General features: G+C 43.3%; 1 long non-coding RNA gene across 1 annotated transcript; it reads left to right on the top strand.

Moving 5' to 3' along the window:
* The first annotated feature begins 601 nt into the window (after window positions 1-601).
* LOC132082344 (uncharacterized) lies at window positions 602-4,161 on the top strand. The gene is made up of 3 exons (XR_009419789.1): window positions 602-648; window positions 3,155-3,275; window positions 3,744-4,161. It is a non-coding gene; the product is annotated as an uncharacterized LOC132082344 (long non-coding RNA).
* The last annotated feature ends 5,671 nt before the right edge of the window (window positions 4,162-9,832 follow it).

The raw sequence follows: 9,832 nt of genomic DNA, 5'->3' as shown, positions 1-9,832 counted from the left end.
CTTATGGAGCAGAACAACTTGGGGGCTGTCACACAGGATAACCAGGGAATCAGGCCCAAAAATAAATGAGTTTAAAAAAAATCAGATGCTTCTTGATGTCCTTCTATGAACAGGTGACCCACCACACAGATGAGGGAAAAGCTGTGGATTAACCTACCTGGACTCCAGTAAATCCTTTTATGCTCTTTCCCATGGCTTTCTCCTGGAGAAGCTGGTCACCCTTGGATGGGTTGGGTTAAAAACTGTCTGGATGGCCAGGCCCAGAGAGGGGCGAGTTACACCCAGCCTGCAGGCAGCAACCTGTGGTGCTCCCCAGGGCTCAGCAAAGGGGAAAACTCTGTTTAAGATCTTGTCTGATGATCTGAGTGAATGGGTCAAGGGTACCTTCAGTCACCTGGCACATAATTGTAGGGGGATACAGTATGAGTAAATGAAGGTGGTATAGAATGTAATCTTATCGCCTAAAGAGTTGCAGCTGAACCAATTACTGAAGCTTAGGAGCAGGCCTGATAATAACAAACCACACCTGTAGCAAATAAGAACAGTATTATAAAAGAGTGGATTGGTGGGAACTGCTGTCAGGTAGTTACTGTAATGACCAGGAAGAGTCAGTGCTTGGAGGAGATGCCTACAAGAAATATCAAGAAGGTATGAAGCTCTGGTGATGTGGAATCCTTGCACTATAATGATAGTGGAACTCTTGTTACATAAGACAATAGGGTGCCAAGCTGGGTGAGAGTATTGATCTGCTGGAGAGTAGGAAGGCTCTGCAGTGGGGTCTTGATAGGCTGGATTAATGATTTGAGGTCACTTGTGTGATATTTAACAAGATTAAGTGCCAGGTCCTGCCCTTGGGTCACAACAACCCCTGCAGTGCTCCAGGCCGGGGGCAGAGTGGCTGGAAAGCTGCCCAGCAGAAAAGGACCTGGCTGTTGGTTGACAGCAGCTGAAGACAAGGCAGCATGTGCCCTGTTACTGGCAGGCCAGTGGCACCCCAGTCTGTGTGTCAGGGATAATGTGGCCAGCAGGATCAGGGATGTGGCAGCTGCTTCGTCCCTTTGGTTTGATGTGGCACATGGGCCATGGTCTGGTTGCTATGGTGGTGTTTGGTCAAATGTCAGACTTGACCATCTCAAAGGTCTTTTCCAGCCCTAATGACCCCAGGATCAGTATTTTTATAGCTCTAAGGAGAGCTCTGTTTCCTTGTGGCGGCCTCAGAAAGGGTTTGGGTCTGCCTCCTACACTCATCCTTTGGGAATGCCTGGAGACATTCTGCACGAATTGTTGAGGATATTTCTAAGTCTTTGTTTGCTGGCCCCTGGTGTCCTAAGAGCACCTAAATTTCTCTACAGTCCTATATTCAATCAGAAGCTTTGCTGTGGATTTGAATCATATGAAAGTGCAATGACATAGCAGAGCAATATCTTACCCCACAATTTATTTGTTTTTGGAGCAGGAAAGAGGGGGGTGTGTGTATCTCTAAAAAAGAACAGGAAACCCGTGCCAAAATTTCATGTGGTGAGTCATCTCTTCAAATAAAAGTGAGGAGAAGGTGTTTTGAAATTTGGTTTTATTTCTTATTATCCTGGTCTGATTTGATTGGTAATAAATTAAATTAATTCCCCCAAATCAAATATTTTTGTCCATGATGGAACTGGTGAGCCTTTTGTTCTCTTTTCTCTCCCCTGCCCAGCCGAGGAGGGGAGTAAGAGAGCAATTTTGGTGGGCAACCACCACAATTACAAATATTAATTGTACTTTATTTTTCCTTGTAAATATTCTAAAAGAATATTTGGAATGTTAAACTAAAAATATGGTATGCTATGCAAATAAATGACATATCCATTAATCTTAATCATGCAGATTAAAATTACCAGTTCTTGAAATCTTGCCTTTGGTTTGTGTTTGGTTTTTTAATAACAGGTATATTGTAGGAGTATGGTCTTTATGTTCAGAAATCTGGCAGAATAAGATTAATTTAGAACTCCAAAGAGCAATTTTGTTTAGTTTATTGTTTTGTTTTTGTTTTGAATCTTCCACTGAGGTGGAATGACTACATCCCATCTGTTTCATTTTACACTTCCATCCTTGTAGCACTTTAGTATTTTCAGTGTTACTTTGCCCACTTCTAGGACTGCCCAGCTGGCCACAGATCCAATTCAGGCAGCTGCTAGATGCTCCACTGAGGCACTACCTGTGCCAGGGAGGGTTACTTAAACTGATTTGCAGCCTTCACATGCAGTTGTGGATACCTGCCTGTAGAATCAGCATTCTTTTGCTGTTTCAGTCAGTGGATTTACACAGTTCTCACATCTCAAACTGGATCACAGAATGTTATTTCTGATTAATTTACAAATATGGCTTCAGAAGACTAGCTTGGTCCAATGCATTTGTTAAGTGAAACTGTAAACGACATACTTTATGAACAAGATAAAGATTTAAAAACATGCGTTACAAAGTCCTTTGCTATTGTTCCAGCTATAAGCAGCCAATTGAAATGAAAACAAATTTTTAAAACACAAGGTTATATTTTCAGTCACTGTTTATTAGTTAATTGCATGTTTTCTGTATCCTGACATAATCTCTATTTGATCATCTAATAAGAAACTGTACCATTCTATTAAAATGTTAGTCATACAGACCACCTAAAGGCCTCCCTGGTTTTTAGCAGCCATCTGGTTGTTAGAGAAAACCTGGCTCAGAGGGAAAGTAGGAAAAAATGCAGAACTCCAGAATAGCTCACATTTGAGGGGGGGAAAAGAAAGTTCTGGGTTAGCCATCAAAGAACCCACCCAAAACTGCTGGGTGAAATGTGAAAAAGTTAAAAATTTTCCAGGCCTAATGCTGCATAGCAAAGCATCTTGGAAATTCATGAAACAGCTTATTATGAACACATAAAACCTTGTGCCAATGGCTAGCCAAAATAATGGGAGATAACACGAGTAGTTGAGACAAGGCTTCATGTTTTGAAAGAAATTCTGGGATTTTTACATTAAACTGTGATTTAAGATATCAAACTGCTTGTGATGGACTTAAATTTAGTAGGAGGTGAATCCCAGCAGAACAGAGACAACAATTATTTTAAACTATAGGCTGGCTTTATAAGCAGACCTTCATGCTACCTGCTTATATCCGTTTTGTTGCTCTTTTTCAGCAGTTCCTAGGTTTGCTTTGCAGCAAGGAATAAAGAACAAGGACTTGTGCCTCTCACCTTCAAATCAGCCACCAGGCAGGTAGCAGTGCCCTGCACATCTCTGTAGGACATTCACAAATTGGTAAGTGTTAAGTTCATCCTCTCTCTTCTCTGTAGATATGCAAGTGAACATTTGTGTTTGTAGGATTTTTATTTATGGTATAACTGCAGATTTTGCTATGACAACTCAAGCATTCAATATTCTCCAGAAAAAGCAAAAAGTCACTTTTTATCTTTAAACTGGGCTTTTAAACAGATATAATTCAAGAATTTTCTCACCTCTATAACACTTTTTGGCAGTTATGAGGACTTTTGAGTCCTCATTTTATGAAAGTACCAGGAAAGCAAAAATGCCTAATTAGTTCTTATTTGTGTTATTATTTATGTGTTAAAGGTTTTGTAGACCTTAAATAGCACTGGCTGTTGGGTATCTTCAGTCATGTTATGCATCATTTCAGGGGAACATTTTACCCAGACAAAGATACAAGTTTTGGCGGAGGGAGGACATTTTCATTGTATTTATTTTTCTTCTATTAAACTAATCCTGCAGCTGGTTCTCCAGGGGCTGACAGGGGCCCGACTGAGCCCCTCAAGCTGTTGCATGGTCTGTCATCCCTGTGGGACAAGGCAGGACAAAGGGACCTCACCCAGAATCTCCAGGACTGTTTGAATTGCCTTTTTATTCCTGAATATAGGAGATAGGATTGAGAACTTGAGGAGATTTTTAGCTGGGATACTGTGGGCTGAACACAGCTCACATGAGCTGAAGGAGAGTGTCCCCCTGTAAGGAGAAGGAGATCATCTGGAAAGCACATCTGGGATCCAAGACCAGGCATTCCCTCCACGAATTTAAGGGATGAGAAGGCAAACACCTTTGAGAACTTAGCATTTCTCTGCTCTCATTTTGTCTGTCACCTTATGCTCTCCACATACAGGTTCTGAGAGACAAAATAAATGTCTATAAATTATTTTGAGCATCCCAGATGAGTGATTTGAACCAGGATCTGGATTATGACTGGGTAAGGCACAGTATGGTCATGGCAACGAAATGGATCATCTTGACAGATGGTGAAGTTGATATTTTTGTCTCTTTGATTCTCTTTTCACATTCATTTCGGAGTAAACTGGGTGATTTTTCCTGGAATGATAAACTGTCTGTCTGGACACTTGTGTGTAAGTCTAGATGAAGCATATCCAGAGCTTTATATAGATCCAGCTTTCATTCTTTTTATTTAAAAAGGTGGGAAACCTCTTGCTGCCTGTATTAAAAGAAGAAATGAGGCCTTTGTTCAACTGTTTTGTCTCCAAACTACTCACATTTCACTCCTGAAGATAAATCCAGTACCCTTGCCAGACAGCTTTTGAGAAGACTATGGCAATTAGAAATCCAGGAGGAACAGATTTGTTGCTCTATTTCTACAGCTAGGCCAGACACTGGCAATGAAAAAAGGAGCTGGCTCAGAACAAGGTGGAAATTCTAAACTTTCAGACTTATCAGTTCTGAAAGTTCCTCACGAAAATCTGCCTTTTCAGACTCAGTAACAGCCAGATGGAAAATTTCTATATCTTTAAAGACTTAGAGGTTTGCTTTATCATATTCAGAGTACTTTCTTTTTTCAAATGCTGATCTCACTTATTACTGTAGAAATATATAGAAATGTTTGAGGGGTTTTGTCTTATTGTGATAATAGCTGACTGAAGTTTCTCTGTGACATAGTGACCCTCCAAGTAGATAAGGGAAAGGCTGTGAATGTTGCATACCCTGGCTTTAGTGAGGTCTTTGACACTCTTTTCCATGGTATTCTTGTGGTGAAACTGGATTCCCATGGCTTGGAGTGCTGCACTGCTGACTGGATGGTCAGGCCCAGAGAGAGGTGGTGAGGGGAGTTAAATCCAGCTGGTGCTCAGTCACCAGTGGTGCTCCCCAGGGCTCAGTACTGCAGATAATTCTATTTAATGTCTTTATCAATGATCTGGATGAGAGGATCAAGGGCACTTCAGTCAGTTTGCAGATGACACCAAGCTGAATGGGAGTGCTGATCTGCTGGAGGGTGGGAAGACTGCAGAGGGATCTGGATGGGCTGGATCAATTGTATGAGGATCAACAAGACCAAATGCCAGGTTCTATCCTTGGGTTTCAACAACTCCATGCAGTGATCCAGGCTGGGGGCAGGAGGCTGGAAAGTTGCCCAGAAGAAAATGACCTGGGAGTGCTGGTCAAGAGCAGCTGAACATGAGCCAGATTGTGACCAGGTAGCCAAGAAGGTCAATGGCACCTGTGTGCAAGAGTGTCAGCAGCAGGACCAGGGCAGTGATTGTCTCTCTGTGCTGGGCACTGGTGAGGCCACAAATCCTGTGCTCAGTTCTGGGCCCCTCACTGCAAGAAAGACACTGAGGGGCTGGAGTGTGTTCAGAGAACAGCAGAGCTGGGGAAGGGTCTGGAGCACAAGTGTGAGGAGCAGCTGAGGGAGCTGGGGCTGTTCAGCCTGAAGAAAAGGAGGCTCAGGAGGAACCTTGTCACTCTCTACAGCTGCCTGGAAGGAGGCTGTACTCAGGTGGGGATCAATGTCTTTTCCCAGTAACAAGTGTCAGGATAAGAGGAAATGGCCTCAGTTTGCACCAGGGGAGGTTTAGATGGATATTAGGACAAATTTCTTCCCCTAAGAGTTGTCAAGCATTGGAACAAGCTGCCCAAGGAAGTGATTCACTCAGCATCCATGGAGGTATTTGAAAGATTTCTGAGTGTGGTGCTTAAGGACATGGCTTAGTGGTAGACTAAGCAGTGCTGGGTTAACAGGTGGACTTGATGGTGTTGGAGGGCTTTTCCAACTTAAATTATTTCATGATCCTATCAATACTGCACAAGACCAAAAATCACACCATCAGGTACAAATTTTGTTTCTAAATGGACCCATTTCATGTCAAGCAAAATGTGGAAAATGTAAAATAACTCCCAAAGATTAATATAAAAAGTAGGAGGATATGTTTGTATGTACACACATGTTTTCAGAACTTTGCCTGATTCTGGTTTCTGTTCCTTATCTGTCATACTCATTCTAGTTTCATCAGATGGGAGAGAAAAAGTCTGAATTAAATGTCAGTTGTTCAGAAAGTCCAGAAACAATATCCTGACAGCTCTCAGCACTTCACTTAATGAGAGACAGCTGCTGGATTTGAAGAGCTAAACAAACTCTCTTTTGATTTGAAGTGTTTAGGACAGAGGTGCCTTCACTAGAGCACAAATCAGACAGATGTACTCCTTAACATTGTCTGCCAGTCACTCACTGTGGCTCTCAGATCAAAAAGTAATTCTACTCTAATCCAGGCACAGTACATCAGAGTTAAGAATCTGCTGAGTTAAGAATCATGTCACATGTTCTGCTGTCCCTCTCACCATCTACCTGTAGATATGAACTTGGATATGAACCACCAGTTGCTTGTTTTTTCCATTAAACCTGACTTTTCTAAAGTAAAATTGTACTTATAAAAACATTACTTGAGAAAAAAAGTCACCTGGGCTACCTGTGTGTGTGTATGAATATTCAGCATCCCAATTTCAAATGGCTAAGGTGAACACATGATTAAAAGCAGGAAAAAACTGTACAGAACAAACCAACCTCACAGCACATTGCTCCCACTGTGAGCAAGTCAGGTTTCCAGCTGGGAACTGCAGACCCATTTCAGACAGCAGCTGGGAGCCTGTCCTTGCTCCACACAGCCATTCACCATGGGATGAAAAAGTGCTCTGGGTGGAAGGAGGAATAAATGGCTCTGCTACAAGGTCCACAACCCCAGAATGCAAGTGTCTTGGGATTTGGGATGTCAGAGGAAGAACTATTCATTCTCATTTCAACTAGCACTGCCTTCCCTTTTTTATTTCTGTCTTGGATCCCTTTTTACCTCTTAGGGACAAACACAAGTCTCTCTGCTCTGGGAACCGTTGTGATGTTTACTTGTGCTTCAGTCTTCTCAGAAGAGAAGGATGGAAAGAGAAACCTGTTTGGCATAGGAATGTTTTTCCTGTTTTTCCTAGCAAGGGCTGCCTGTGAGAGCAGGGCTGTGCGTTGAGAGCCTGCAGTGTGTCTGCAGGCAGGCCCTGCCATCACTAGGGCTCGCCAGAGAGCTGCAGGAGCGGCCTGGGCTCGTTGCCGGAGCCGCTGCTCCTCTGCTGGGCCCGGCTCTAACGCAGCCGCCTGTGCCTGCCTCTGCCAGGAACCGATGGAAATCCTGGGAGGGCAATCTGCACAGCAGGAACCCTTACAGCCCTTGCCACGAAATATAGAGGGATGCCCTGCTACCCAAAAGAACCAGGCTCTGCAGGTGGGTCTGTGGAAGTGGATCCTTCAGACCCTGCACAGGTCTCTGCTGCTTGCTGCCCTCCCTCGGGTTGTGCTGCCCCTGTTCTGGGCTGTTTATGAGCTCTCAGCAAGCAAACACTGGTGTGACATCTCCTTCCTAAGTCTCATTCTCATGCAAGCCCTGACAGAGTGAGAAAAGTAGGTTTTTTTTAAACCACCATGCTGTTACACCCAAACAAACACCTCTGAGCAGTGAAATGCCCTGTCATTACTTCATAATTAATCATATGGCTTCTCCTGGCACTGTGGATGACACGACCACTGGCATCAGCTCAGTGTGGGTTGTGCCCTGACACCAGCACCAGCGTTTCACTGTCACCTCCCTCCCATTCCAGCACTCTTGGAAAGTGCTGCTGGGAAGGGGAACGCGACAAGCTGCATTTCTGAGGCACATTCAAAGCCATTTCTGTATGCTGTGTCTCCACAGAGCTGGGACAACTTGACATAATTATTGTGCCATATAAACCCTTTCCTAAACAACAAGGCTGCTGTCAGAAAGCTCCTTGATAGGCACTCACTGATGGGTTTTAAAAATAATTGGTCCATATTTTCACAGGTGCTGAGCTTGTAATCCCAGTCACTTCATTACAGGGTAGGGTACAAAGAATTAAGAAAGTGCCAAGGCATCACTGAGGTAAAGCAGATCACCTGCTTCTGAACTTGAAGAAAGAAAACAGACAAGTTCTCCTGTTCCTGCTTAATTAGCATCTCATTTGCATTGGGTTATGCAGCTGCTCAGCTGCAATCAAAAAATGTGCAGCTCTGAGATATGGGGGACCCTGAAACAGCATTTGGCAGAGACTCCACCTTGTACATTGTGTGCCCAGAGGCTATGCTCAGTCAAATCACTGATCAGACTGAGACCCGTGTGCTGGGAAGATTTGTGGTTTAATGGGCATAGCAGTGGCTTCAGAAAGGAAAATACATTATTTAATACATTATTTATCCCCCTGTATTGAATCCTAAAGTGCCTTCCCTTGTGCAAGGTGAGTGTCTGACAATGTTTGGTGGGAAAGTAACCTAACAGAGTCTTATCCCTGTTTAAAATCTTGGTTCCCTTGTGACTGTCATTCAGATAAGGACATTGTCCCCAGGAAATACAGATTTTTGTCATTCCTAAAAATTGTTCATCACATCTGATTTAGCTGAAATTGCCCTTTGGGAGCACACAGATGATTCACTAGTACAAAGTCAGCTGGACCTCAATACAGCCTTAAAGGGGGCAAAGCAACATTGCTCAGGCCTGTGGAAAGTAAATCTCTTGCTGATGTCAAAACCTTTACAACAAGGTTTTGCAGCACCAGGATCTTCTTGGGCTCCATTTTAGTTGTCTTATACTGGTCTTCTGAGTGATTGCAGGAATGTGTAAGAGTACTTTGTGCTTTCTGAAGCTGCTGGGTGGTGTTTGTAGTGCCTCTTGACCTCTTTTTCTAGAGGAGGCAATGAGCACAGGAAAAGGCTGGGAGAGCTGTATCTGACAGCTTCTGGGAGGAAAAAATAAAGAACGGTCTGGAAGAGATGCGGAGAGGCAGAAATCTTCCAACAGTATCCAGGAATCCCTGCTAGCTAGCTAGCTGTGTGCTGAAATGTGAAGAATGGAAAAATGTATAGCTGGGGAATAAGAGTCTTCCAAGGACTGACATCCTGATTTCTGAGATACCTGTCCAAGCCACTCAAAACCCAAGAAGTTTTCAGGTAATCTGTGCATTTAGTAAACCAACCGACCCAGATGAGAAATTTAGGGACTTGGTTAACTTTCCATTTGTAGGCTACTGGTAGGAACAGCTAAGTTCCTTATAGAAATAAAAACATAAAGCAGTAACAGTTCCACCCTAAATATATCATTTTATGAAACAGAAGTATTACATTGAAATGGTTTAGGAGAGATTCTCATCACAGGCTATTCATACCAGTTAGTCCAAAGGAGGGCCACAAAGACTGTCAGAGGGCTGGGGCACCTTTCCTATGAGGACAGGCTGAGAGAGTTGGGGCTGTTCAGTTGGCAGAAAAGAAATCCCCAGGGAGCTCTTATTGTGTCCTTTCAGCATCAAAGGCAGCCTACAGGAAAGCTGGAGAGGAATTTTTTACATGGGTGTGTCATGATATGATGCGAGGGAGTTGCTTTAAACTGAAAGAGGGTAGCTTTAGACTGGATATTGGGAAGAAGTTTGTTACAAGTAGGTAATGAAATACTAGGTTTTTCTGTCAGGTTGCCAGAGAGGTGGCAGGTGCCCATCCCTAGAAACATTCAATGTCAGTCTGGACAAGGCTCTGAGCAACT

The sequence above is a fragment of the Ammospiza nelsoni genome, chromosome 1, assembly GCF_027579445.1.
Source record: "Ammospiza nelsoni isolate bAmmNel1 chromosome 1, bAmmNel1.pri, whole genome shotgun sequence".
Lineage (NCBI taxonomy): Eukaryota > Metazoa > Chordata > Aves > Passeriformes > Passerellidae > Ammospiza > Ammospiza nelsoni.
Note: the sequence above shows the minus strand (reverse complement) of the source record. Positions and strands in the feature narration are given on the sequence as shown.